A 23034-nucleotide genomic window follows, 5' to 3' on the forward strand; every position below is an offset into this window, starting at 1 on the left:
CTGGATCCTGAGAGCCACCCAGCTAGTGACTTACCCAGCGGTCTTTCTTAATGGCATCTTGGCCCAGGGAGTCCTGCATATAGGTGCGTGGGTAACTCACTGGGGCCCCCAATCACTGTAACAAACAAAGCCCTTCTTTATACGTTTCTAAATGGGGAGCCACAAAAGGCTCTTTTGAGAATATAACCAAGGCTTCCAGCTTCCACCTGGGCTGAGCTCCTGGCTGACAGCCGGCCCTAACTCACCAGCGTGTACTGAGCCATCTTGGAGGTGGGTCCTCCAGCCTCCATTGAAGCCGCCTCAGCTGACACCCAGTGGAGTAAAGACTAGTCTTCCTCATTGAGCCCCAGCCTCAGCTTCTCATCTATAAAATGGGCTTGTGAACACCATATGAAATGTGGGTAAAAATGCCCTGCATGCCCCACACATCCTGGAGGTAAGCACAGACAGTGTTATGCAGACGGCAGCTGCCTATTCAGTGGGCGCACCCTCCTTCCCTCCTTTCCTTGAAATGTGCTGGCCCCTCACCATGAGTTCTCAGCCCTGTTTCTGGCATCATAAAAGACTGTCTTTCCATGAGCAAGCTTCTATCCATGGTAGCTGGTCAAGAAACTTCCTCTGCTCCCCACCCCCATCCGTTCCTCATGGAGATGCAGCCAAAATGGCTGCTGAGCAGGGCATGGAACAGCATCATGGCTGCCAAGTTGACCCTGAACCCCCAACACCAGGCCCTGCACCCCGATGGCCTGGTGGAGAGGTTGGGCATGGGACCTGGTGGGGGACGTGGTGGCAGCTGGTGGGGGTGGGAGGGCTATGTGGAGAGGAGAGATGTGCATGAATAATCTGGTGACCTTTCGTCTTCTGTGTTTGGGTGAACCTAAGACTGTTTACAATAAACCTCAGGGAGATTTTTCATCTGTCCAAATGGAACAAAGGTTATGTAAGCAGAAAGACCTCGGGCTCAGCAAACACCTGCTCCAGGGGGCCAAACAGAGGGAGTGCAGGAGAGATGGAGCCCCTTGGTTGACTCATGATCAAGTTCATCATAACAGCGGTCTTATGAAGCTGGAAGGGTGCTGGGAAAGACCGTGAGCACTTCCTGGAGCTTAATCAACCAGGCCACATGCAAGGGAGGGGCCCCAGGGCCCTGCATCTGCACACATTAAAACGAGCACACAGCCTGGGACCCCCAAGGGGCTGCCCAACCCTAGCTTTTATTTCAAAGTTACCCTGAGTGTCTTCTTTTTAAAAGCCTACATTTGCCATGACTGTGAAACTCATGAGCACCCAATGCTTCAAGCCAGGGGCCTGCATATATTTCGGATGATAGCAAGCAGGAAAGCAGGAGGTCTAATCAGGAATAAAAATCTGAGAGCAATTCATCCCCTTGTTATTGTCTTTCTGCTTTATGCCATCCTTGGCAACTTCTAGGGAGTAATTCTACACCCAGGAATGTTTGCTTAAAGAGGTTGATCCTCCATCTTTCGGTTTTGGCTTATAAGATAGGCCATTTTTGAAAATGTAAGATAAGCAGTCCATGTGTTCATATGGTCTGTGGAATTATTTGTTGAAGACCTAGGCTGGTTAACAACTGTACCCACTAATGATTTGGTAAGTGACTTAAGCCTACTTGCCAGGGGTTGGGGAGGATTGATTCTTCCTCACCATTTCCCCAATAGGGACACAGGCTTGAAAGTTTGGGAATTATCTTGACCTCTGGCTTACACAGTGTAAGTCCAGAAAGAAGAGAGGGTATGGTTTGTCCAAATGTCTCACTCTCATTTTCAGATTATCTGTTAGTATTTGAGAGATTATATTTTCCAAAATAGCTGCAACAAGATCTTCCATCCCATGGTCTTCTTACAATACCTCATCTGGAGGAGGAACTGTATGTTTCTCCCTGCTTGAATCTCAGCAGGCCTATGAGTACAGGCAAAAGTGCAGCTATGTGATTTCCCAGAGCAGGTACTAAAAGGAAACACAACTTCTGCCTAGTTCTGTTGGAAACACTCATTCTGAAAACCTAGCCCTCTTGTGGTGAGGAAGCCCCAGAGGAGCCAAGGTTCCCAGCTGACACTCAGCACCACTGGCCCGCCATGTGCTGTGCCATTTTGGAAGTGGACCCTCCAGCCCCCATCGTTCTACCTCTGCTCATGCCCATTGGAGGAGAGATGAAACTTCTTGCTGAGCTCTGCCAACAATACAGATTTGTGAGCTAAATAAGCAATGGCTGTCTTATGTCGCTAAGTTTAGGGCTCACTAAGGTCACTAAAGTTTGTTACTTGATACACATATTTCAAATGAAAGCATAAAAATAACAGCACTATCTATCATTCAGAGAGCACTCCCTACCTGCCAGTCACAAAGACACAAGCTTTGCATGCATGACCTCATTCATGCTCACTGACACCCAAAGGGACAGATGCTGCTCTTTTCTCCATTTTTATAGGAGGAAGCTGAGACTCAGACATTAATCCACTTGCCGAAGAGACCATGGCTAGAAAGTGGACGGGCTAGGTCTATAGCACAGGAAGTCCAAGTCAGAAACCAGTGGGCTTCCTCTCTCTACTCAGCCATCTACAAAGTTGGTGACCTGAGGGCTAAAACTCCCTTAGTCTTCATTTCTGCTCCCTCCCTGCAGTAAGGCTACCATGGACCTTTCAGAAGGTCCCCTAAGTTGTCCATCATTACTCACAATCCAGTTACAGGCCTGGAGACCACTCCCGCCAGATCCCACTCGGGCCTCCCACCAAACCCTTGCTTCTGGTATATTCCCAGCCCAGAATGGCCTCCCTTTGTAGGAAAACTGCCAATCCAAAGAGGCCCACTTCACAGGCCAAGTGGTTTTCGAAGCCTCTCCTGGTATTGGAAATGGTTACATCCCACAGAGCTCTGGAACTAGGGAAGACCTGAGATAGCTACCTTTGGGGAAGCACCCTGGACTGTAACCTGCCTGAAGGTCCCCTTGCTTTGCTTCCTCTGACTTCTCGTCCTCCTGACTTATGCCTCTAGCAGGAGCCCTGCGGTTGGAAAGCTCTGTGATGGTCTTTCTACTAATCCCAAAGCCTATGCGCTGCTTGCTGGTGTTGGGCTTCATGTCTCAGCACTGGCAGAGCTACACCTGTGTAATGTCATGGGCAACCCGCTGGTCATTCCCATATCCATTTTCCCTGTCTTTCATTGCAATAGGACCCCCACCCACCCCTAACGCTGTAAGTTTAGCTGGCACATGACCTCTGAGAATAAATACAACATTGCCTAGCCTCCTTTAAAGCTAGATAGGACCCTGTGACAAAGTGTCCTGAGGGGGCTGTAGGGAGCTTCTTCAGGATGAGGAACCCCTTCCCCACTGGGGGTGGATGATGGCTCACCACTGAGTTTCTCCTTGGATATTCCCTGAAGCCAGAAGGATCAGTCCTCCTCAAGTGTAAGCCCCTTGGCGAGGGTGGCCTGTATCAAATGACTGTCCATCTAATGACTAGATGAGGTCTGGCCTCCTGGCTTCAATTGAGGACAACCCTGTATTCTGTCCCAGGGCCAGAGCTCCCCAAGGGATTGGCTGAGGCGTCTGTTGCAGCTGCGCCCCAGCCCACCTCCTCCCTCTACCCATTCCCACTTCCTCACTCCCCTACCCAATGTGGATCCCAGTGTGCAATCCCCAGCCTAATCCCCACATGCATGTCTCCATCTCAGGGTATGTTTTTTGAGGACCCACCTATGTCTGCCTCTTCCTTCTTCCAGTTTCCTGGATGTTCATGGGATAGCTGGAGATTAGGCTGCCACCCTGCAGAGTAGAGCACCCTGGGGGAGTAAAGGACACTGAGCTGGAAGGAGCCTGGATCTCTGAGAACTTTGTGGAGCAGAGGATGAGTGTATTCCCTGACCTGCCTATCTCCAGGTTATTAAATGAGAGAGAAACTTCTGTATTATTCAAGCTGCTATTTTTGGGGGTTTTTCTGCTGTGTGCAGTGCTCTTAACTAAAGGGGTGTGTCATTTGATTTTCACCATCAACCTGGTAAGTAAATAACCTGTGTTTATTTTATAGAGGGGGAATCAGAGGCTCAGAGAAATTAAGTCACTTGTGCAAGCCTGTTCAGTGAGAAAAGAAGACCTGAACCAACTGTCTTATTGGGTCCCACTGCATCTCTCATGGCTACAGCCACTTTGGCATCTGCATTGCCTCCCATGCCCACCCTCATCCCACCCTTATGCCTTGCTAGCCTGTCTTAGAAGGTCACTAACTTTTTGTCACTTGGGGCAACTCCCTTTGCCACCACCTCACTAGAGCTGTTACTGAGGGTGATGAATCATCTCCCAGAGCCAGCTCTAGGCAACCTTGACTCACCAGGGCACAGGAGAGACTCTGCTGGAATATCCTTTCCCCACACCACAGTGTGTTTCAACAGGACAGGCAAAATGTCTCAGGGCCAAGTGTCCAGAGGTTACTCTTCATCCTTCCGGCATTGTGAGGCCCTATGGCCCTCTGCTGTGCCTGGCTGACTCCCAGGCCCGTGCCACGCTCCTTAAGGAGCACGGGATCCCACAGGAACCAGTCATTGGACTCAGATGTCCCTTCCTCCAAGAAGCCTTCCTGACCTACTCCACCCTGCCCCTGCTGTGCAACCCTCAGTTGCTTTTACTGCTGGATAGTGGCCTCATTGCAGGCAGAGGCTGGCCTGTGCAGTTCTCTCTCGTGTCCCCTCCTTTGAGGTGCATGGAGTACAGGGAATGTGTGTCATAAGTGCTTATGAGACAAGAGCAAGGGCCTTCTTTTAGGACAGATAGATCCCAGAAACACAGGCTCAGCCACTACCCCTATGTATTAATCCATTCTCACGCTGCTGTGAGGAAATACTGGAGACTTGGTATTTATAAAGAAAAGAGGATTAATTGACTCCCAGTTCCACATGGTTGGGGGGGCCTTAGGAAACTTACAATCATGGCAGAAGGCACCTCTTCACAGGGTGGCAGGAAAGAGAATGAGTGCTGAGCAAAGGGTGAAGCCCCTTATAAAACCATCAGATCTCATGAGAACTCACTCACTATCATGAGAACAGCACGAAAGTAACCACCCCCATGATTCAATTATCTCCACTTGGTCCTGCCCTTGATAATGTGGGGATTATTACAATTCAAAGTGAGATTTGGGTGGGGACACAGAGCCAAACCATGTCACCCTGGCTGTGGTGAATTACCTGGCCTGGTATCCCAGGCCTGACCAGCAGGAGGAAGAACACTGTGCAGGGAGTCCAGAGATCTGGGTTCTAATCCAGCAATCCCAGGGACCTGGGGAAAACACTCATCACTCCCATTTGTGGAGATCTTTTCATGGCCAACTGCTGTTGCAGAAGACCCCTCACCCTGCCAACCCCATGACTTTCTGTCGGGAAGGGATGGCTGCTCCTCTCAGCTTACTGAGGAGTTGCTAAAGATAAGGGTGCACAGGTGGGGTTGAGGGGCCCTACCCACTGTACTGCCCTGCTGCTGGGCCCTCTCCTCTGGCGCCAGGTCTGAATATCCCCACCCGCCAATTGCAGGCTCCATGGGCAGGTTCTGATGCCTGATTCAGCCCCGAACTATGGGCCTTTGTCTGCAGAGCTGGAATCTGGTGGGCCACTGGAGCCTTCTGTGTCTCAACCTGCTCAGTCCAGAAGCTCAATGGGAAGCACATGTTTGGAGCACAGAGTGCGTTTCCTGATGAACTGATGTCACATGCGGTGATGAGCTTCCCTCCTCAGCCCGCAGAAGCCGGGCTCCCCCAGTGTGCTGGGCACTGTGGTCGCCTCTGTGTCCAGGGGAAGGACCTCCACATCCACGCTGGAAAGGGCTTTGAGTCTGCTATCCCCTCCTTCCATGGTGCCGCAATCCCTGCACCAGCCTCCCCCTGGTAATAACCACCCCCCATTCCACTGCCGTCTTGCAGTTCAAATCCACTGCTGCCTCTCCTTCCCTCTTGTTTCTCCAGCTAGGGATGAAAGATGAGAAGGAAGGGAGGATTGTTGAGTTGTGTCGAGGGGCACTGAATCTGCTGGGTGCAGGCTCTGATCTCAGTGTTAACCTGTCTCAAGTTGAGGAGATGCCAGCAGAGGACGACGTTGCCCAAGGCCCTTGGAGAAGTCACAGAGCACAGAAAGCCTGGCATAGTCAAGGGTTATCATTTGTCAAAGGCTTCCTGTGAGTTTGCACCATGCTAAGCATTTTCCCTGCCTCTGCTCACCTGATCTTCACAACCACTCAGTGAAGCAGGTGATCTATCTATACCCATTTGACAGATGAGGACACCGAGGTTTGGCAATCCCAAGTGACTGGCATGAGTCACATACCTAATAAGCAATGGAGCCAGGACCAGCATCCATGGAGTCAGACCTCAGAGCCCCAGCTTCCCCTATGTTTTAAAAAATATAACATACACTGACAAAACACATACATATAGTTTTTCCAAAAAACATATGGTTGTTTACTCGTCTCCCTTTTCTTGTAGACCTGTGTATAGCTCTTCCCTTGTACATTTCTTGGCTACCTTCTAGAAATGTTTTATGCATTCACAAGCAAAAATACACTGACTTTTTTACTAGAATAAAAGTGAGTACACAGTGCACGCTGCTCTGCACCTTGCTCACTTACCGATAGCGCTCGGTGATCTGTCCACATCAGCTCATAACGATGTGGTGTGTTTCTTTCCCACCAGGAAGCAGATTTCTACATTAGAAGAACTCCAGGGCAGGACTTTTAAAACTTTAGTGGGCGTCAGGGTCACTGGGAGAGTGTGGTAAAAACGCAGATTCTGGGAGCTCACCTCCAGAGATTCGGCTTCAGTAAGCAATCCAGTTAACTACTGCTGTGTGACAAGCCATGTGCAATTTTAGTGGCGGAAAACAATATCGGTCATTTATTTTGCATAAATCTGCAATTTGTGCAGGGTTTGGTGGGGAAGGTTGGTCTCTATTCCCCTTGGCATCAGCTGGTCAGCTCCCCTAGGGCTGGAGGGTCCACTTCCAAGATGACGCACCCACTGCTGCATCGGATTAGGGAACTCAGAGGGAGCCGTCACAGGGGTCTGCAGGGAACTCAGAGGGAGCTGTTGACAGGGGGCTGTTGGCTTCTCTCCACATGGTCTAGCCATGGAGCTGCTTGGACTTCCTCACAACATGGCAGCTGGCTTCCAAGAGGGTGTATCCAAGGAGACAGGAGGTGGAGCTGACCTGAACTGAGCAACATATCACTTCCAGTGGAATATCTATTGGTCTCGTGGCCACTAAGTCTGCCTAAATCCCAGCAAAAGAAACACAAACCCCCACCTCTCCATGGCAGAAGTACCTAAGAAAGCGAGGCTACCTTCCATTTGCCACAGCAGGGGCAGTTCCCCTGTTCCCACCATGGCCCCATGGGGCCCGTGGGTGAGTACGTCTTACAAAGTCCCAGGTGATGTCAATGCTGTTTTTTGTGAGTCCTACTTGAGTAGTGAGGCTCAGGATATCAGTAAATAAAGCATCTGTTCATCCAGCATCCAGTGGTTAATTTATTCAACACATATCATGTAAACATTCATGCATTTAATATATATGTAAATTCAAATTGTTCATCTATGTATCTATTTATTAATATAAATAAGTAATTTAATAAATATGTTTGAAGCACCTTCTCTGCGCTAGGCATAGGGGCTATGTGCAACTTGCTTTTTGCATTTCCCCTTAGCACACAGTAGGTGCTTACTAGATATTAGCTGAGGGGGCTTTTGTTTTACCTTCCCATTGAGACTGCTGGGCACTGTACCTTCCCACCCAGCTGAGCTTCATCAGAGGGAAGAAAGCACACGGGCAGGGCCGGGCGTGGCGGCTCACACCTGTAATCCCAGCACGGTGGGAAGCCGAGGTGGGCGGATCACCTGAGGTCAGGAGTTCGAGATGAGCCTGGCCAACATGGTAAAACCCTGACTCTACTAAAAATATAAAAATTATCCTGGCATGGTGGTGGGTGCCTGTAATCCCAGCTACTCGGGAGGCTGAGGCAGGAGAATTGCTTGAACCCGGGAGGCGGAGGTTGCAGTGAGCTGAGATCGTGCCATTGCACTCCAACCTGGGCGACAAGAGCGAAATGCCATCTTAAAAAAAAAAAAAAAAAAAGCACACAGCTAACTTGCACAAATCTCTCAGTGCTAAGAGGCCTGAGTTTTCCTTCATGTCTGCAGAGAGCACAGAGGGTGTTGCCTTTGGTTTCTGAAGAAGGTGATGGTGATGGTGGTGTTGCCTCCAACATCCTTCTCAGTGGCATCACGGTGGTATTAATATTTTTCAGGCTCACGGTAAAGTTGATCCGCCCCTTAGCCAGAAAATAATTATTATGCACATATCAGTTCTCAGGAGCATCAGACACATGAATTTTCACCTTGTCTTTGAAAATGCTCGAGGTTCACTGTGGCCTGCTCAGGAAGACATCCCAAAGCAGGTCTTTGTCAAGGGCAAGTGGTTCCATGGAGCAATGTGGTGGCAGGACGCTGGAGGTGGCAGGCCTTGACTAACGCAGAAGAGAAACATGGCTGCTGCCATTTTGCGATTTTATGTGATTAGTGTATCTTTGATTCTTTGAAAAGCTCTGTTAGCAATATTTCTGCCTGTCATTCTAGCAGCAGGGCTGCTCTGGCCCTACGTTGGGTCCTGCAAGCGTCTCCCGGCTCTTGCCCCGTCACACTCTGCATCTGAGGGGCATTCCGAGCCCTGCATGCTGTAAGAGGATGAGGAGCCCGTTTTGTTTGGAAGATGCTTGTCTCAGAATTTAAATGGGAGGGTTTTTCTGCTCCATGGAGACCTAGGTCTAACCTTACCCTTCTAGAACTTTCTCAGTGTCTGAGAGGGAAGAATGCCCTTCATGCAGACTCAGATGCTACCCTGAGGGTGTCGTGATAGCAAATGGCTCTATTGTGCCCTCTGGGTTTTTTTGTATGTAAACCTTTGCGCTTTTAATATATATAAAAGAAGAATATTGTTTTAGCTAACGTCCTCTAGAACTGGGTCCTAAAACAAAGATCTGAGTGCATCAGTTTACTTGGGAGGTATTATGGGCTGGTGGTGTTTCCCCAAAGGATGTGTCGAAGTCTCTTGATGCAAAGTAGTCAATAGTCAACACTTTGAAAAGCAGGGAGTTTTTGGGAACTGAACAATGAGATCACTTGGACTCGGGAAGGGGAACATCACACATCGGGGCCTATCATGGGGAGGGGGGAGGGGGGAGGGATTGCATTGGGAGTTATACCTGATATAAATGATGAATTGATGGGTGCTGATGAGTTGATGGGTGCAGCACACCAACATGGCACAAGTATACATATGTAACAAACCTGCACGTTATGCACATGTACCCTAGAACTTAAAGTATAATAAAAAAAAAAAAAAGTAAACTTTATGGAGGTATAACCCTCACAGAGAAAACTTCACGGCCTAGGAGCATCAAGGCAGAGATTATCATCTTCTTATTTGCAGTTACATGCACTGGGAATGATGATTTGTTAAGTGTCACTATTTGCTAACAATTAATATGTGTTGAACAGATGGCAGTTTGACTTTCCCATCGATGCAGGCTCTTGAGATAACCGTTGGTCTCAGGCACCAGGCCCCATGAGGCCAAAGGCTCCTTCTGACTTTTCTTCCCATGCTACTTACCTTAGCCTCATTGATTTAATTCTCACATCGACTCTGTGAGGGTACTGTTACTATTTTTCCCATTTTTCAGATGATGAAACTGAGGCTCAGAGAGGTTAGGACACTTGTCAAATGTCACATAGCTGGGAGGTGACAGAGCCTGACCCAAACTCAGACACATTAGAATCCACAACCCCATGCTCTCAGCCTTGTTTTATTGTCTGGCAGTGGAGCCCAGGGGCTAGGATGGAGGGATGGGCTCACACCACTGGGCTGCTGCTTCCCAGCACGGGGACCTGCACAGGCGACTTTGCTCTGGCGTCGTATTCAAGGCACTGCTGGACTCTGAGTGTGATGTGCCAGGAAACGCCTGCATGTGAAAGCGGTTGCCCGCGTGCCCCCTTCGCTGCTTTGCCCACTCTGCTTTCTACTTTACCCTGGCGCTAACCCCAAGGCTTATCAAGCTGGCGCTGAGCCAGGTGTCCTTGTGCCCAGCACAGGGGCTCCGTCCCTTACAGCTGCCGTTCTCACTTCATCCTGACAGCCACTTCCTCATCCTGGCTGGTTGAGCCCAGCACTCACTGCCCATGGAGCTAATACATCTGAGCGACGTGAGTGTTTATCCTCTCTGTTACCCAAGGATGCATGTCCTTCATGTTCATACACATCTAGAAAAATCAGATAAGCAAGTTGAGAAAGAGACTTTGAGTGATTCCGGCATTCAGAGGTACCTGTTGCAAATACTCAGATGTCCTTCATTCCTGTCTTTGACGTGCCTTTTTGTTTTTTGTTTTGAGGCAGGATTTCACTCTGTTGCCCAGGCTGGAGGACAGTGGCTGGAGGACAGTGGCTGGAGGACAGTGGCTCACTACAGCCTCGACCTCCTAGGCTCAAGTGATCCTCCTGCCTCAGCCTCTCAAGTAGCTGGGGCTATAGGTGTGTGCCGCCACACTCAGCTAAGTTTGTATTTTTAAATTTTATTTTATTCTTTTACAGATGGGGTTTCACCGTGTTGCCCAGACTGGTCTCTAACTCCTGGGCTCAAATGATCCTCCTGCCTCGGCCTCCCGAAGTGCTGGGATCGCAGGTGTGAGCTACTGTGGTCGGCCTTGATGTGTCTGTAAAAACATGTTTTGCTGCATTTATTTAGCTTTTACTCTCCTTAAAGCTTAATGTTTATTCTCTTATTCTCTCTTTACACAGTTCTGTCAGGTTTGCATTGCCACATCCTATTTTATTGAACCGAGGTGAAGTAACTTGTTCAAAGTCACATAGTGAGTGAGCGGGTTGTGGTTTATACTTCGCTAGCCTAATTGCAGAATCTGTATTCTTACCTGTGTATAAAGACCCACACTCTTTCTTTTTTTTTTTTTTGAGACGGAGTCTTGCTCTGCCGCCCAGGCTGGAGTGCAGTGGCCGGCTCTCAGCTCACTGCAAGCTCCGCCTCCCGGGTTCCCGCCATTCTCCTGTCTCAGCCTCCCGAGTAGCTGGGACTACAGGCGCCCGCCTCATTGCCCGACTAGTTTTTTGTATTTTTTAGTAGAGACGGGGTTTCACCGTATTAGCCAGGATGGTCTCAATCTCCTGACCTCATGATCTGCCCGTCTCGGCCTCCCAAAGTGCTGGGATTACAGGCTTGAGCCACCGCGCCCGGCCTCACACTCTTTCTTACATACACATGCACATGCATGCATGCAACTGAAAAAGTGGTAAAGCTAGACTCAACTTCGATAATTTTTTCTGTAGCAATAGAGCAGAAGTGTATTTCCGTTTCACAAAACAGAAGATGCTTACATTTCCAGTCTCTGACTAGGAGCTAGGATTGTGCTTGCTCAGTCTCTTAGCTTTGGATATCCAGATAAACATCACCGCAGAAAACATCTTAGAGTTGAATCTCTTTGCACACATCTTTAATTATTTCCTTTCTATAAATCCCTAACAGAGAGGAAGTCAAGTCACTGTTTATTCATACTTGCAGTTTTGATAGATATTGCTAAATTCAACTTCCAAAAAAGCTGAACAAATTTCCACTTTCACAGGTTACATTTGAGCAGGATCAATGGGGTTTTGAAACATCTTTCTTAACTAGGGCTCTGGTATCTTACAGGCCTTTTTGGCCACTGAGACCCTGATGATGTTCCAAGCGGAATATTCCAATTCTCCAGGAAGCCAAGCCAGCAGGCTGGGATGCCTGGAAAGGAAGGAAGGAGAAGGGAGGGGAGGTGGGACGAAGCAGCTAACTAAATGCTACACAGACTTCTTCAGAAAGATTCTTCCCTAGGATTCATTTACTGTGTGTTTGGTCTTCCAAATTATTCCTGCATGAGTCTAGCATTTATAAGGAAGAGAGAGAATTTACCCTGTCAGTGTTTGGAATTAATTATATCTGAGAGTACCAGAAGATCTGTCTTAAAGCTTTAAAGATGATTTCATACAGGAGTGTCTAAGGGACTGAACATGAACTCACGGAATGTTCCCACTTAGAGCAGGGCAGGAAGAGGGGATTCATCAAAATGCCTGCCTCCCTTGGCTAGGACCCTGTCGCACACCTCCCTGAGTCATTCATATGTTGCCCCAGAGGCTTGCTGACAATGTGGGCACAAAATAAAAAGGGTTTCCAAATAGCTCCTTGGAAGAGGCAAGTGGAAGACAATGTGGTTCACGGAAAGAACATGGGCTTGGGATGAAACGCAGAATCCCATCTGTGTCTCGCTGGCTCAGGGACTCTGGGTGACGTCTTACATCTCAGTTACCTACTTTGCAAGGCTGTAAAGATGAGCAGGAGCTGGCTGCAAGATGTCCGGGATGCTCATCCATGGTGCCCCATGCTAATTTTTATCCCCAAATCAAGAAAGGAACAAATAAGGTCCCCAACTGATCTTCATCAGCTACCGATGAAGATATTAACTTCAGTGCTGCACGGCCCCTTTACTGTGTGATCCAGAATCTTCCCCCTAATCCCACAGAGCCCCCCATTTTACAGATGAGAAAACTCCAGACACAGACCTGCTAAAATTCCAAGTACATACTCTGTCTGGAGAGACCCCGCCCTTCAGAAAACCATGTAACAAAATGAAAATTGAAGGCTGGGAGCAGAGGCTCATGCCTGTCATCTCAGCAATTTGGGAGGCCAAGGCTGACGGATCTCTTGAGACCAAGAGTTTGAGACCAGCCTGGCCAACATGGTGAAACCCTGTCTCTACTAGAAATACAAAAAAATTAGCTGGGTGTGGGTGGTGGATGCCTGTAATTTTAGCTACACAGGAGACTGAGGCAGGAGAATCATTTGAACCCGGGAGGTGGAGGTTGCAGTGAGCTGACATTGAGCCACTGCACTCCAGCCTAGGTGACAGAGTGAGACTTTGCCTCAAAAAAAAGAAAGAAAGAAAGAAAGAAAGAAAGAAAGAAAGAAAGAAAGAAAGAAAGAAAGAAGAGAGAGAAACAAAGGAAGGAAGAAGGAAGAAAGGAAGGAAGGAAGAAAAAAAGAAAAGAGAGAGAGAGGAAGGAAGGAAAGAAGGAAAGAAGGACAAGGAGGGAGGAGGAAGGAAAGATGAAGGAAGGAAGACAGGAAGGAAAGAAAGAAGGAAAGAGAGAGAGAGAAAGGAAGGAAGGAAGGAAGGAAGGAAGGAAGGAAGGAAGGAAGGAAGGAAGGAAAGAAGGAAGGAAGGAAGGAAGGAAGGAAAGAAGGAAAAAAAGAAGGAAAGAAGGAAGGAAGGAAGGAAAGAAGGAAGGAAGGAAGGAAAGAAGGAAGGAAGGAAGGAAGGAAGGAAGGAAGGAAGGAAGGAAGGAAGGAAGGAAATGAAAAGTCACTTTCAACTGAATTTTGGGGAGTAGAGGAATGAGTAAGGAGGCAGTGTCGGGGGCCGGCAGCTCTGCAGATCAGCCCCTGGAGATGCACCAGCCTGAGCCCTGCTGGAGGACAGCGTCTGACTGCAGGGTTTCCTTTCAAGAAAAGCAACCAGAGGGCACATTTCTTTGAGGCCGTATTGTGTTGGGCAAAACTATGAAATGATTATTAATGTTTGAAATTTCATAATTATTTTTAATTAAAAAAGATGTTCTGTAAAGCGATGTCTGTTTCCCATAACTGGCGAGCGTTCCCTAGACGGCCATTCAGCCACCTCAAGAATCAATGTTTTCATGACCCGCGACCCCTTTTTTGCGGAGGAGTGTCTCTCCTACAGGTTGCTCCCCAGGATGAGAACAATAAAAGCAAATCTATAACAGCAAAGGCCCGAGGTTAATGTCTTTAACAAGATAATGTTACTTAAGGGAACTGTAACGCAAATCATTCTGAAATTCCATATATTCGCTGCAGCTCCAACTGTGTTATGAAACCAGCTGCACGTGCTGCCGGCGTGTCTGGCTATGGAAAGGCTCGCTTTGTATGTTACTTATTTTGCTCATGTGTCAGCCTGTTAGTTTAATACTGTAATCACTCAAAATCCCTGTAAGATGTGCGGAAGGTCGTGGATGTGGCTGCGGAAGTTCTTGCACGTCAAGCTGTGTGCTGCCTGCGGTGTTTCCTAGACTAACTGATGCCGATGATCCGGTGGAATTGAGGCCTTCCCAGGGTGGCTTTTCCTGCACGAGTGTGAGGTGACACACGCTCCCACTGAGCTCGCGTCTCCGTGGCGTGCAATCTGAGCATGACAACCAAAAAATTCAGCTCAGCAAGCAGATGTTTTGGCTACACAGTGCCAAACATCTGGCCCTTTGGAAACAGAGAGGGTTGATGGAAATGTTCAGGTTTAATCTAGATTTTGGCATCGGGTAAACACAGGCTCACACTCTGGTAGGTAAATTCAACTTATGGATGTGTTATTTCTTGAAATCATATATACTCCACTCAAACCACGCTCATCAGAGCAAAATGTCAGTCGCTGAGCAGAAGAGTATGGGAAAGGAGAGAGCTGTTTAAATATTCATGCTGTGAGCAGAAGCACATCATGGTGCTTTCCTGGCTCCCATGTCACCATGACTCAGACGTCATGGTAGGCCAAGACAAAAAAACCCACCTCATGTTGGAAAATGTGAATTCAAGCCATGTGGGATAGGGCTGCACACTCACCAGGATGGCTGTAATTAAAGATATCAGCAAGTGTGCCTAGTGATGGAGGGGACCTGGGGCGGGAAGGACTTACAGCCACCAGGCCATTACAGTGCAGGATGAGCAGGGCCATTGTGGAGCTGGCACTCGGGGTTGGTAGAGGCATAGGCAGCCCTAGTGCACAGCCCGGGATCTTTTGGATGCCCTGTTTCAATCGTTGCGTCATCCCTTTTAAAAACAGTCCAGGGCCGACACAGTGGCTCATGCCTGTAATCTCAGCACTTTGGGAGGCCAAGGTGGGTGGATCACCTAAGGTCAGGAGTTCAACACTATGCTAGCCAGCATGGCGAAACCCCTTCTCTACTAAAAATACAAAAATTAGCTGGGTGTGGTGGCACGTACCTGCAATCCCAGCTACTCCAGAGGCTGAGGTAGGAGAATTGCTTGAACCTGGGAGGCAGAGGTTTCAGTGAGCCAAGATGGCACCACTGCACTCCAGCCTGGGCGACAGAGTGAGACACCATCTCAAAACAAAACAAAACAGCAAACAGCCCAGCAAGCACCATGCACCTCCTGTTCCCTGCTGCAATAGTTTGTGGAGTTATTGGGGCCAATGTCTGTCTCCTCTGCTAGACTATGAGTTCCATGGAGGCAAGGGCTGATCCTGGTTCACTCAAATTGTATCCTGGAGTGAAGAATAGTGACTGGCACAGAGTGGGCATTCAATACACAGTAGATGAACGAATTAATGGCATAAAGCATGTGAAAGACACACAGTAAAAGGTGATGGTAGAAAGTAGATAGAACCCAAGTTGTTCAGAGGCTTTTAGGTCCTGGTGTGGAGCCTGAATCTTCCCCTGAGGGTGATGGGGAGGTGGGGGTGGGGGTGGGAGTTGTGAGCAGGGAGATGACGTAATGAGATTTTCCTGGCAATGAGGTTACTCCTTGTATTAGTCTGTTCTCATGCTGTGAATAAAGACATACCCAAGACTGGGTAATCTATAAAGAAACAGAGGTTTAATAGACTCATAGTTCCACATGGCTGGGGAGGCCTCACAATCATGGTAGAAGGTGAAAAGTATGTCTTACATGGCAGCAGGAAAGAGAGAATGAAAACCAAGTGAAAGGGGAAACCCCTTATCAAACCATCAGATCTCATGAGACTTATACACTACCATGAGAATAGTATGGGGGAACCGCCCCTATGATTTAATTGTCCCCACCAGGTCCCTCCCACAACATGTGAGAATTATGGAAGCTACAATTCAAGATAAGATTTGGGTGGGGACATAGCCAAACCATATTATCCCTTCTTGGGCCATTTTAGTAGGTGGCAGAAGCGCTAAAACTGCAGATAAGAAAATGTTCTAATTACCTGTGCTTTGTAACAAACCATCCTAAACTTAGAGGCATAAAGCAGTCATTTTATTTTGCCTATGGATTCTGTGGGTCAAGAATTCGGGCAGGTCTCAGCTGGGCGGTTCATTTGCTCTTTGTGGCATCTACTGAAGTCACTCAGAGGCACTCAGGGGGAATATGGGCTGGTCTGGAGGATCCCAGGCAGCTTCACTCACATGGCTGGGGCCAGGTGGGGATGAACTGGGACTGTCTACTGGAAGCACCCAGTGTGCCCTCCCAAGCTTGGTGGTCTCAGAGGAGTCAGACATCATACAGGGCACTTGAATCCCCCAAGAAGACCAGATGGAAGTTCCATGGCTTCTATTCTATGTCCCATTCTATGGAGCAGTCACAAGCCCACCCAGATTGAAGGGGCAGGGTACAGAATCCATGTCTCAGGCAAGGGATGCAGTAGAATTTTGGAGTCACAGTTGAAAACCACCACAGGGAGAAGTTTAGGCATGGGGGCTGCTGAGGTATATTCTCTTCCCACAGAACCATAGGGCCATGTGGTCACTGGGCCAGCTGACTCAACACAGAGGATGTGTTCCAGCTGCCTCCTTGGCACAGGAGATGTTCATGTCATCCTGGCTGGTGTTGAGTTTCAGGAACCAACAATCAAATAGGAAATGAAGTCCCAGGTTTAGAGATGGAAAAAGAATCCACAGCCATGCAAATCCTGCGAGGGGCAGAATGAAGGCAGGGACTGAAACCTGCAGCCACCAAGATGAGGTTTTCGTCCTGCTTAACCCTGAATCTTGTATGTGCAACATCCTTCACAGAGCCTCAGGAGCACTAGCTGTAAAGTGGATGTTTCTTTCACAATCTGGATGAATTTTCATTCTTCTGTTGAGTGTTTTTGGAGTTGGCTGGGGTGGTCACTAAATTGGTGGTTGGTCTGGATTTAATGAGGGCTACATTTATCGCAACTACAGAGGAGTAGTAACAACAATGAAAATAGTTAACATTTATTGAGCACTTGCTGTAGGTCAGTCAGGTCCTAAGGTTTCTTCCACATATGAAGTCCTTAAATCCACAAGGGAGTCTGGTAGATTTAAGGACTTTATACATGCAAGAAACTTAGGATGTAGACATAGATATGACTATAAATGATTGGTGAGGTCCCCAGTCATTTAATAGGTGATGTGCCAAGGAAAACAGATGAAGAGGCTCACTTAAGGACATTGGGGGGTAGCAGGGCTGGGCTCCTGCTCAGACATCAGGGCTCCAGAAACCCAGAGAGCTCATCTGTGTATCTCGTTATAGACACACCCAAGGGAGAGATTAAACGTATTTAACAACAGATGTGGGCATGGACCAATTAGGATGAACATCAGCTGAAAACAATTGGTACTACCATATATCGCTCTATGTTCATATCCAAATCCACTTGTGTCCATGAACTTGTATCTATGTCTACATCCAACTATACCTGTATCTCTCTCAAACTATATCATCCATCTATGCCTGTGCCTAGATTCATATCCATCTACCCATATCTGTATCTGTCTATATTTATATCATCCACGCCTGTATCTCCATCTCTGTCTACATCATCCATCTATGCCTACACCTATATCCATCTCTATCTATCCAGATCTGTATCTGTCTATATCTATATCCATCCATGCCTGTATCTCTATCTGTCTACATCATCCATCTATGCCTTATCTATATTCATCTCTATCCATATCTGTATCTGTCTATATTTACATCCATCCGTATCTGTATCTCTATCTCTGTCTACATCATCCATCTCTGCCTGTACCTATGTCCATATCTATCTATCCATGTCTGTATCTATGTCTATATCTTATCCATTGATAGCTGTGTCTGTATCCGTATCCATCTTAGCATCTATATCCATCTATTTCTATTTATATAAATATCCATCTAAGTTTGAATTCCCCTCAGAGCAGATCCCACAGGGACTTGGTGCAGGGAGTTATTTGCGATGTGATCCTGAGTGATGCAGTGGGGTAAGTGAGGCATGACAGGGGACAAGCTGAGGCAGGAGCATTGACAAGAGGATGAACACAGTGGGCCACAGGAACTTAGTCCCACCGGAAAGCTCTGGGGGGAACCTGGGAAACATGCCCCAGCCTTGTCTCACTACAGGTTTTCTGTCAGTTTGGGGTCCCCCAGAAACTGGCCCTGAGATGCAGAGAGAATATTTAGGAGGTGGTCCAGATACAAGGCTCATGGGCACAGCAGGACAGCCCTGATTACAGAAGCAATGCATGTTGGAGATTGGTGTGCAAAAGAGCAGGGACAGCAGCCCATAAAGGGTTTGTATGGAGCAGGTTATGTCTATGGGTGGCTGTGGCTTAATCCTGCTGGGAAATTCTGGGAGCCTCCCAGAACAGAATTATCCCACCTGGTGGGGAAGGGAGTTGGGGTATTGATACCCCAGCTCCTATGAATCAATGTTTGAGGTCACCTTCTGGGAGTGGATGTTAGTTCCTTGCTATTTCTTGTCTGTTTCACTGGTGGGAATGGGGTATCTGGAGGTAGAGAGAGCCCACAAGCCATGAAATGCAGGAGCTGGAGTTGGAGATTGGTCCCCTGTTCACAGAAGAGGTAAGGCTGAGAGGAATTGGGACAGGGAGTACTGACAGTGACTACTTCAGGTTTTTACTCACTGACTCCTCACTGCAGGGATGAGAGCTGCCCTCAGGGGTATCCAGTCCCTGCCTCTGCTGGACTGTCCTGTGTGTGGGCTGATCAGATTCCCCTGGTCAGGAGACACCCTTAGGTGAGGAGCAGAGGGATTTGGGGCCGGAGCTGGGTGGAGATTGAGAACCTGTGCTGCAAGTACAGTCAGAGGTGTGAGCCATCGATACAACCTCCATCTGTGTCTAGTTCTGTATCATCATCTAGATCAATCCAGGCCCAGAAAAAAGAGCAGAGGTCGAACCCCATAGGGCTTGTCTGTAGATGCTGGGTCCCAGGCAGTTTTGATTTTCCTCTTTGGGCTCTTAGGAATTTTCTGAATTTTCTCCAATCAATATGCATCGCTTCTGTAATCAGTGCTGTCCTGCTTTGGTTCTGTAATCAGCGCTGTCCTGCTGTGCCCACAAGCCCGGCTCTATTTTCTGGAGCCTTTGAGGAGAATCTCTAGATCATCTTGTCTTGTCTGTGCCCAGGTGGTGGCCGAAGCCTGCTCTTCAGCATCTTGGGTCTTGTTTCTCTCATCTTAATTTATTTATCTATTTTTTTGAGACGGAGTCGCGCTCTGTCACCCAGGCTGGAATGCAGTAGCACAATCTTGGCTCACCGCAACCTCCGCCCCTCCAGGTTTAAGCAATTCTCTGCCTCAGCCTCCAGAGTAGCTGGGATTACAGGGGCCTGCCACCACACCCGGCTAATTTTTTTTGTATTTTTAGTAGAGATGGGGTTTCACCATCTTGGCCAGGCTGGTCTTGAACTCCTGACCTCATGATCCACCCGCCTCAGCCTCCCAAAGTGCTGGGATTACAAGCATGAGCCACCCTGCCCGGCCGGTTTCTCTCATCTTTAAGATGAGGTTGTCGATTATAAAGATCCATTATACATTTTAAATTTAATTTCATGCACATAGTTCTCAATAAGTCCCCAAATTAAAGTTTGAAGGCACTGAAGATTTTAGAACAACAAAAATATTAATGTCAGAAAGTACAAAATGCCTTCCAAACATCTTAGGCAAACAGAAAGCCGTTCTCCACCCGTCCTCTGAGACCAGCCCACCGGTTCTCCTCCCAGAAGAAGGGTATTTATAGAGCATTTTCAAGCAATTTTCACTAAATCTTGTTTTTCCCTCCCCGACCCACCAAGTACCTGAGGTGTAGAAGTGAATTTATAACAGGAAGCCTTTGATTCTGGAGCCTTTATGTTTTTGAGCCTCCAAAGCAGAGCTGTAAAGCAGCTGGCTTGCTTTAAAGGAATGTCCCATTCTCCACGCGGGGGTTGGCACCCTGTCTTCCTTAGCAGAGGAGGGGGAGGTCTGTGTGCTCAAAGCGAGGAAGCGCCTGCCCCGTGGAGGAAGCGAGTGTCTGGGTGTGAAGGGTGTGAAGGCTCCTCACCGCCCAGCATCCGTCCCTCCTCCGTAGCCACAGCCTGATCCTGAACTCTGACCATGGGGTGAAACAAGCACAGAGGGGCCTCAGGGTCTGGGGGCCTCTATCCTCAGCCAGCAACCACAGTCGGACAGCCCAGACGTGGGGCTACCTCGAGCATGATATCCCTGTTAGATCTGGGGTCAGTATACCTCCATATCTCTGTTTTTCCATCAGTTTGATAACTACTTTTATTGTGGTGAAGGTGAAGAAACGTGATCGCATTAAATGCAAGTATTGATGGGTAGAGGCACTTGGATTTCAAAAAGGTTAAAAGGTGATCAATATGCATCTTAGAACCAAGGAAATTAGATAAACGGAGACTGAGTCCTCAAAGAATTATAGATCTGCCCAGAGGGGTTGCCCAGCAAGTCCAAGCTCAACCCCCTCCACCCCCACTTAGTGAGATGGCTCATACATCTTCCAATGGACTTCCCAGCACCTAGTTGACTCCCCAAACAAGGTGTCTGCTGTGACCCCATGGGTGGCCTTAGGGAATCATCCCCCAATAATCTGGGACCATGCACTCTCACTGACTCCTCCTGCAATGTCATGAGGTCAGTGTTCTCATTCCTGTTTTATGCTAGAGGAACCTGAGCCTCAGGGATGTGTAGCTCGAGGTCCTAACTAGAAAGTGTGCACTGCCCCTAAAGTGTATACACTTTATAGCCACGTCCGCATCTCGAAATCCTAGTGCTGCACAATGTTCACACTTTTCATCTTGTTTGCTCCCACCCTGGGTGATGAAGGGGTTTAGCCCAACTTTATGATGGCAGAGTTGAGTAGCTGTGACAGAGACAGTATGGCGACTCGCTAAACCCAGAATATTTTGCAGAAGAGGAACCAGCTTCAGAGAGGTTAAATGGCATGTTCAGAGTAAGTGGCAGAAGCAGGGACTCAAATTCTCACCAGAACAAACTTCAGTCTGGACCAGGGACTGGCAAAATACAGGCCCAATCCAGCCTACCACCTGTTTCTGTAAATAAAGTTTTATTGGAACATAGCCATGCGCATTTATTTACATCTTGTCTCTGGCTACTTTTCTGCTACAATGGAAGAGTTGAGTAATTGTGTCAGTGACTGCGAGTCCCCCAAAGACTAAACCATTTACTATGGGACCTTTTGCAGAAAACGTTTATGGATCCATGATCTAGACACAGAGTCCATTTCAGGATAGGAGTCCTGTGGAATTACATGAAGAAACCGGGGACCCCAGCCATGGAAGCTTATACAACTTATTAGTCTGGTTCATTGTATAAAGTAGAAACTACTGTAGTTATTAAAGGTTGTAATGCAGTGGACTGAGAGTTTAAGAAACCTAAGATACTGTGGCGGGGACTGGTTGGATGCTGTTGCCCAGTGGAATTCCAGCCTCTTGCAGAATGTGCACCCCTTCTCCTGCCTCTTGAGCATGGCACGGATGGCTCCCTCTGCTGAGACCACCCCCCACGTCCCACCCTGTCCAGCCAACTGCTGCTTACCCACCTTTCAGATCCCTGCCTCTCCTCCTCTAGGAAGCCTTCCTGGGTTCCTCCCTGGTCTAGGGGCCTAGTCTCTGTTTTCCTGGGAGCCATCCTTACCTGGACATTTGTAGCCATTGTACTGCAATGCAATGTGTCTGCTTACTGCTCTGTCTCATTGTGGCCAACTAGACGGAGCCATCTTCCAAAGATGTCTGCAACAATATTTCACATCCCACATATGACTCTGACAGTCCTCACATTAACAGGTGTGGTTGATGTCCCTGTTCCTGAAATTCAGCAAGTGTTTGTGACTGTTTGGACCACCAGAGGATGGCAGAAATAATGCTATGTGACCTCCCAAGCTAGGCCAAAAGAAAACAAAGCAGCTTCCCGGTGACTCCCTGTGAGACTGTCTCTCGAAGCTCTTGGCTGGCAGTGAGCAGCCTCAATGCTTGGAGACCACCATGCTGCAAGGAGGCCCAAACAGCCCACACAGAGAGACCATGTGGAAAGGGTTTGGGGCTACATGAAGAGAGCAGCCCAGCACACCTCCAGATGCTGCAGCTGTACCCTTGTCCTTGTCTGTCTCTTGTTTCCAGCCACCGTTGTCTGCAACCGTGAGAGGTTGTGAGCCAGAACCACCTAGCTGAGCCCTTCCTGAGATCCTGACCACAGAACCCATGGGAGATGCCACAGGTTGAATTTTGTGTCCTCCCAAAAAAGATATGTTGGAGCCCTAACTCCTAGGACTGCAGAAGGTGATGGTGTTCAGTAATAAGGTTTTTACAGAGATAATCAGGTTGAAATTAGGTCATTAGGGTGGGCCCTAATCCAATATGACTGGTGTCCTTATAAGAAAAGGAAAATTGGGCACAGAGGCACCAGAAGACACAAGGAGAATGCCATGTAAAGATGTAGGCTGAGATTGGTGGGGGGTGGGTGGGGTGCATCTATAAGCCATGGAACGTCAAGGATTGCCCACAACCACCAAAACTGGAGAGAGGCCTGGAGTGGAGCCTCCCTTGCAGCCCTGGAAAGAACCAGCCCTGCAGTCACCTTGCTCTTGGACTTCTGGCCTCCAGAAGGTGAAAGAATAAATTTCTGTTGTTTAAGTCACTCATCTCGCAGTACTTTGTTCCCATAATTCTAGCAAACTGGTACACGAGATCATAAAACGACTGTGTTTTAAGCACTCCGTTTTGGGGTGATTTGTTACACAGCACTAGTTGGCTGAAATACTCCCTCACAAAACCTCACCTCACTGAAGGTACATGGCACACACTTAATAGGTATTTGCTGTTTGAGCACATGGGCCAAGGAACAGATGATGGGCTGCCATTGGCTTCGGATAATTGACTGGACAGCTCCATTGTTTGAGACTCATCTTCAGAGA

The 23034-nt window shown here is 48.1% G+C and overlaps 1 pseudogene; it reads left to right on the forward strand.

Annotated features, from left to right (window-relative positions):
* Positions 1-644: 644 nt before the first annotated feature.
* The window catches only part of LOC108520028 (chloride intracellular channel protein 1-like), a 29831-nt pseudogene continuing 7441 nt past the window's right edge, over positions 645-23034 (forward strand).

This window comes from Rhinopithecus bieti, unplaced genomic scaffold (assembly GCF_001698545.2).
Source record: "Rhinopithecus bieti isolate Rb0 unplaced genomic scaffold, ASM169854v2 scaffold_1618, whole genome shotgun sequence".
Classification (NCBI taxonomy): Eukaryota; Metazoa; Chordata; class Mammalia; order Primates; family Cercopithecidae; genus Rhinopithecus; species Rhinopithecus bieti.